Raw genomic sequence first — 7336 nt, 5'->3', positions numbered from 1 at the left:
GAGAAGTGTATGTGCGTGCGAGTGCATGTGCCTCTGTGTGTGTTGGGGGGGGGTCTCATCATAATTCAGGCCAGCATGCCTCTCTGGCATCCGATGTGGGGGCTCAAATATCTAAACATAGGGCCTGAGAAAGCTAAGGAAAGTTCTGGACAAGGACCTGGATGTAGTTTTCCAGTTCTGCAGTCTCTCAGGTGGGCCAATGCTCAGCATACAGAGGTACCGGCCCGCTACCTTCAGGCTGGAGCCAGCTGCCAGCACCATGCACCAGTGCCATGTCCTAAGCTGAGCTGCGAGGCGACTAACCTGGCAGTTTAAAATTTGTCTCAAGCAGTCAGAGAATACTACATGTGTTCAGTAAATACAGATCCAGACAGAAAACACTCTAAACAGTTTACAATGTGTTTTTTTTTAATGTGCATAGGCTTAAAAAAGACAAGAAAATGGGCATAATCATAGAAAATAGTTTATAAATAATAAGAAAAATCTTTCAGGAAGAAAATAATATAAAAGGATAAGCCACATAAAGATGGAGAATACGCAGGAGTCTGGATCCTATATGGTGTTTTGTTGACTTTGAATTTGTGATTGAGGTGAGTGAACAGCCGCTGCTGAGAGACATAGGATTGTAAGAGGGACTGCTGAATCAAACCAGCCTAACTACTTTATGAACGCCTTAACTTTAAAATAGAAGTCAGAAAATGTATTGCTTTGGAAAAGAGGTTGTGCTTTTGTTTCTACAGAAAATAAAAGGCTGTGAATTCCTTCAAGGTTGACAGAGATCAGGTTTGATCGGGAAAGACACCTGGAAAAACTGGCTATAAACATAAAGAAATAAACCTAGGAAAAACCATAAGATACCAGACCAAAAAATCATCTTTGACTGGCTTATACACAAACACACGGTCCATACTTGTGTTAATGCAGATAGTATGTTACCTTTGAAAGTTTGTGTGTTTTCAGAGCAAGGGGACCAGACACCAATAAAAAAAGGTGGCCCAAATGATACAGCCTCTCAGCATGCCTCTGTTGCAGTCTCCACAGATTTCTGCATCCAGAACAGCTTCAAGGCTGCTGGCTGAGATGGTCCAGCCTCACAGACTATTCTAGCCAGGACTGCAGATAAGCCTTGCACCGTCCCATTGCACAGAGACTGAATAACAAATGTTATGGCTGGTTTTCCCAGGACTCGATCATTATCTCAATGTTCTCAGGTTCCCTAGAGATGCCCCCAGACAACAGGAAGCAGACTAGAGAACACAACACCCACATTCACAAGTGGTGGGGTGGGTGGCTTTTGGTCATTCAGTGGGTTATAGATGTTTACCATTTAGGGAGCTTGGTTAAAAGTTATTACTGGTCATGGTCAAAGAAAAAGCCAAACAAAGATGAGATCCAGGGTTCTCTTTCTGAAGGGAAAGATGGGGATATAGCGCAGAAATGATGGAATGAAAAGGTGGATTATTGAGTCTACTTTTGAACAACCACTAGTCTCAAATATCTTACATTGGTATGGATTTTTCTATATTGATGCAAATTTAAGGTTATTTTTGTTAGAATATATTTTACATATATTTCGACTCTTGTTTAAGGTATTGTATCTTAAACTGGGCAAGAAGCTACCCTTGCCTCAACTGCTGACAGTATGCTGTCCAAATTGGACAAGCAGGACACAAAAGAAAGTACCTGCTGAACTTTGCCAAGACAAGGCAGGAAATGCTTTAAATTCCTGCTTGACAGAAAAAGTCTGTCAGATAGTCTAGGCTCATAGGTTGAAGATGGATGCCCCAACTTTGCAGAGGAGCCTTGGATGACTGTCCAGGCAGCCACTTACTTCTGTCATTTCTATACATTTTGAAAGTTGCTTTCTCTGCACTTCCTGATTACTCAGGTTATACTATATCCTTCTCAGATCTCTGATGGAGCTAATGACTAGATAGTCATAGTTACAGTTTTCCTTGTTACCAAATTCAAAAAAGAAAGTCACAAAAGAGGTGCAAATGTATAAAGTTGAGAAACATTAAAAATTTAAATTGCTTATCTAAGAAAATGTTTTGAAATCTAAAAATAAATAAATAAAATTGTTTTGGGTTGGTAATACAAGTTACGAGTTAGGATAAAAAGTAAATTAGCTACAAAACTTTGGACTCGCCAAGATAAGATAGATAATGAAATATTTTCTCTGAATTTGACAAATGCAAATAAACTAGACATTGTGAATGTAATTCTTACCTGATAATTGTTTTTTATTGCTTATAGTTTTATTACGTTAGAGTTAAAACCTTTCCTTTTTATTTAGACAAAAAGTGGGAAATGTTGTCAAATAATCTTTTTGCATACTGTGAAAATGTATCTTTGCTGAATGGCCAATAGCTAGGCAGGAAGAGATTAAGTGGGACTTCCAGGCAGAATAGAGAAAGAAAAGAGATGAATTTAGTCACGGGAGAGATGCCAGAGGACACAGAGAGGAAACAGCAGGTGCAAGATGGAAGCTACCCGACAAAACATAGGTTAATGTAAACTGATTAGTTTAAGTCATAAGAGCTAATGGGACAAGCCTATGTTATAGGCCAAGCTTTCATAATTTATAAGTCTCTGTGTCATTTTTTTGTGAGCTGGTAGCTCAAAGAAAAATTCGTGTACGCCTCCCTCACCATCAAGTCTGACATTCCTATCAGAGCATGCCTGCCTCTTCCTCCTATGGCTTCAGCCATCACAAAGCAACAAAGTCCAGCATGTGGATCCCCTTCTCTTCCCTCCGGTGACTGCCTTCTGCAGGGGACCTGAGAGCCGTGAGCACACAAAGGCGGCTGAGGGCCAGAGTCAGGTGCTGCTGTAGAGGCACCCTGAATGTGTATGTACTTCGAAGGCAGAGCTGTGCATGCAGGGCTACACTAGCCACTTGGCTCTGAACTTACCCCCAGAGCCTAGAGGAGTTAAATCAGAAGCCAAACATCTGACATGATCCAGTCAGATGAACTGTTTAGGCAAGTTGGCCCCTCTGTGAGCCTCAGTTTCCTTACCTGATTCAATGAGAACAGAAGCAAGTGTCTGAATCCAGCATAGAGGAGGCAAAGTTGTGTCTTCCCAAACTCCGTCCCTCTCTCCTTTCCTTCCTCTCCTCTTTCTTCCCCACTCCTAGTTCCCCTTGTACTCCCAAAACGAAAGAAAGAACTCTGGGCTAGGTATAACGGCACAGACTTTTAATCCCAGCACTGAAGGAAGAAGCAGAGGCAGATGGATCTATGTGAGTCTGAGGCCAGCCTGATCTATACAGCAAGTTCCAGGCCAGACAGAGCCACGTGGTGAGACCCTACCTCAAAACAAAAGCAACCACAACACTGGTCTATTGTGAAATGCCATGGGAAGCCAAAAGAGGTATCTAGGACAGACAGTGCTCATAACGAATTTCTGAATCCTCTGAGCATCACCTTCCAGGACAAAAGGTATCTTTCCCTGAATTGTCTATGCAAGCCCTGAAGGCCATCACAAGCATATGTGAAAGAAAGAAGAGAGAAGAAAACAAGTGTACGCAGAGGAGAGGGTGGTGTGAAGACAAGCAGAGATTGAGCGATGTGGCCACAAGCCATGGAACATCTGCAGCTACCAGAAGCTGGAAGAAGCAGAGAGAAGTCTCTCCCACAGAGGTGTGGAAGGGCGAGCGAGCCTGCTGCCACTTGCTTTCAGACTTCCTTCTCTGTGGGAAAGTGCATTCCTGCTGTTGTTGGGCACCCAGCGGGGCAACTGGTTCCAGCAGCCAGGGCACACTAAGATAGGTCTAGAGATTCCAGCAGAAATCAGCCAGTAGCCTCCTGCCCTGCCAAGCCAAACTGGACCCAAGCAGGCACTCATCCAGTCACTAAGTTCTGAAGTCAGGTCCTGGTGGGGTGGAATGTCTGTGTCAGGGCAAAGGGAGGTTTCTCCTCTACCCTCCAAAGATTGGCTGGAATAAATTGTCAAAGACAGCCGGAAACAGGAAGGTATACAAACTTATTAATATGCACGAAGGGACACATTCCAGCGTGGGGGAAATCACAGGCGTGTGACTACCCAGTAGTCCAACCTGATTCCTACAGGCTCTTTTCCCTACAGGGAAGGTGGGAAGGACAAACGAGGGCTTTTAGTCCAGTGGTTCTCAATGCTCTTAATGCTGTGACCCTTTAATACAGTTCCTCATGTTGTGGTAAGCCCCAAATATAAAATTCTTTCATTGCTACTTCATAACTGTAATTTTGTTACTGCTATGAATTGTAATGAAGATATTTGATATGCAGGGTATCTGATACGCAACCCCTGTGAAAGGGTTGTTCAACATCCCTACCCAGCCCCCAAGGGGTTGAGACCCACAGGTTGAGAACACAGTTTTAGAGGCCTGGTAAATGAATTTGGGAGGAACCCACAGGAGCGTGAGAACATACAGTTCTTATGAGCTCTAGGTGAGAGAGCAGGTAATGGATTGTAAATTATTCTGTTTGGGACCAAAATAGAGGACAATGGTATACAACAAAAGTCCATCGTACGGTGTTGACAGACTTCAGGCTTTCTTCCTGCAGATAGGCATTTATGGGCCTGCTCTAGCTAGTGCGAGCCCAGAAGACTGAAGGCAACTGTGTTTCCCTTTTGGTGGATCTGGGCAGTTAGATAAGAGAATTTTAGACAGCTTCTCTCTGTGCTGAAAGGGAGAAGAGCCTTGACTTGGGGTTCATTCTGAGACCTCTGAGAACATCAAAGTGCCAGACTTTGGAGCAATCTTCTGCCCAAGGACTACTTACTTTGCATTATAGTTGCCGTCTGCTCTGTGCCTGCCTGCCTCATCTGGAATGGAGCACTAGTTTCCTTAGGGCCCCCTCCCCCGCCCGCCCCCCCCCCCCCCCGCAGACCCCAGCAGGAGGTGAGAGCAGGCCCTGCCAACTGGTACTGAGTACCGGCTAGTGGGGAAAACCACTCACGGGGAAATCAGGAGGCCTTTATTTCATTTCACTGCTGCATTGAGTTTCTGTGCTAATCGACTCAGCAAAGCCACTTAGCCTTTCTAGATGTATCTTCTCCACTGCCAAAGGCCCAGACTGTCTGGTGTGAATTTTGCAGCCCGTTGGTTCTAAATGTGAATGAACAAGGGAAGGGTGAAGGTTTAGAAAAAAAGATGAAGATCATTAATACCAAATGGTAAAAAGTGTTTAGTCCTAAAAGCAGATTTGACTCTTTCAAACTGGATGAAGAAACAGCAAATCTCAGAGATTGGGAAGAATGAGAGCTGTGGGTGAGGTTGAAGTTAGACGCGCTCATCACAGGGTTTGTCGCACATCACAGGGTCCGTCTCATCAAGAGAGATAGCTAGGTCTGTTCACAACTTCTACTTCCCAACGTGCACATTTGATACATGGACCTTTGTCCTCTGCTTTTGTCTGAGTGTTTATATCTAAAATTCAGACATTGAACTGCTGGCCCCAAGGGTTGACAATAGCCCCTGGAGCCAGCATGGGGACATAACTGGGATCCAAGCTCTTAGAGACTCCAGAATGCTAGTTAGCTAGGGACAGTATTGTGAGGACGTTGCCAAGAAGGTGTTATCTATGACTGGGGAAGAAGCTCAAACTAGACACATTCTGCTCTATGCCTGGATCGTGACTGTCCCAGCCTCCAGAACTATCAACAGTTTCTGTTATATACAAGCCATTTAGTCAAACAGTTCAAATGGGCTAAGTATCCAATGCAGACATAACAGTTAGACCAATGGGGACCTATCCAAGGACTGCCTGACAAACAATGATGGAAGCGAAGGTGAGCTGGGCTAGATTAGACGGGAACTTGAACTGAGAAAGTATGATGGGAACATGGAGGCAGAGAAGCCATATCATGGAGAGTCCAGAGACTGAGCCTGTGCAGCTAGTGACCAAGCAGAGAAACCAAAGGAAGAGTTAGCATCAGTGAATTTGATGAGGCAAGCAGATGGGTGGAGACAGAAGGGAAGACAGTGTCGGATACAGGACTTTTCATCTAGAATATGTAAAGAACTCGTGCAACTTAATAACAAGAAAACAATTAAAATATTTGAACAGATACTGTATCAGGGAAGACTCTGAATGTCTGGTAGGTACCCAGAAATACTCTTAGGGAGACTCCACTATTGGCAGCTAATGGTCAGGTAATGGTGGTGAGATAGGGGAGCCATTTTCTCCTGAGATGTAGCCACTGGTCAGTTGCCAATGCTCCATATATAATCTAGTAACTATGCCTATACTCACACACATGCCATCAGCCCTAATTAAACTCGGTAGGTCGCACACACAAGAAAGAAATATGAAGTCAGGCATAGTGGTGTACACCTTTAGACCTAGGACCTCAGAGGCAGAAGCAAGAGGATCTCTGTTGAGTTCAAGGCTGGTGTGGTTTATATAGTTAGAGTTCCAGGACAGCTGGGGCTACACAGAGAAATCCTGTCTTGAAACAAGAAAAAAGCAGCAGGGGAAAGAGGAACTTGTTGAGAAGCAGTAGCTCAGGGGAATTGGAGTATAAGAGATGATAATGGGATACATATGATCAAAAACGTATATACATATGAAGTTGTCAAAGGAGAAATAAGTGATTACTAGAATACCTTTTATTTATTATTTGACAAAAATCCGTGTACTTTGATCATATACACTTCCAACTTCCCAAGCATAGCTAAAAGTCCCTCTCTTGCATTCATGCTTTCTCCCTTCTTTCCTTCCATCCTTCCTTCTTTCTTTTGAGAGCTAACCCAGTGAGTATAATTAGTGTTGCTTGCTGGAGTGTCGGGAAGTTGGCTGATTGTGTTGGCTTGACCTTGTGCAGGTAACAACCATAGCTACGTGAGTCCCTGGGTACCATAGCCATGTCATATTCAGAAGACAGTATATCACAGCACACCTCCCCATGCTCCTACATTCTCTCCACTGCGAAGTTCCATGAGCCTTGGGGAGAAGGGTGATCTAGATGTCCCTGAACACTCAGCAGTCACTTATTCTCAGCATTCTGAACAGTTATGAGTTTCTGCGTTAACCGCTGACCACTGCAGAGAGAGGCTTCTCTGGCCAAGGTTGAGAACCTCCATAATTTCTGTATAAAACAAATAGTTAGAAGGTTGTTTGGCCACATGTCCATTTAGTAAGACAGCAATAGTAGGTCTTGCCTTCTCTATCTCCATCCCACATCCATGATCTCCTTAGCCCTGGATTTACAGTATTAGGTGTGAATACCCTGCTATGGAACAAGGTCTTAAATCAAGCCCAAAACAGTTGGTTACCCCTATAACTTCCATGCCACTATTGCACCATGGGCACATCTTGCCAGTCAGGTCAGTGTTGTAGCATGAAGG

Source organism: Mesocricetus auratus, unplaced genomic scaffold, assembly GCF_017639785.1.
Source record: "Mesocricetus auratus isolate SY011 unplaced genomic scaffold, BCM_Maur_2.0 Super-Scaffold_100014, whole genome shotgun sequence".
NCBI classification, from domain to species: Eukaryota; Metazoa; Chordata; class Mammalia; order Rodentia; family Cricetidae; genus Mesocricetus; species Mesocricetus auratus.
Note: the sequence above shows the minus strand (reverse complement) of the source record.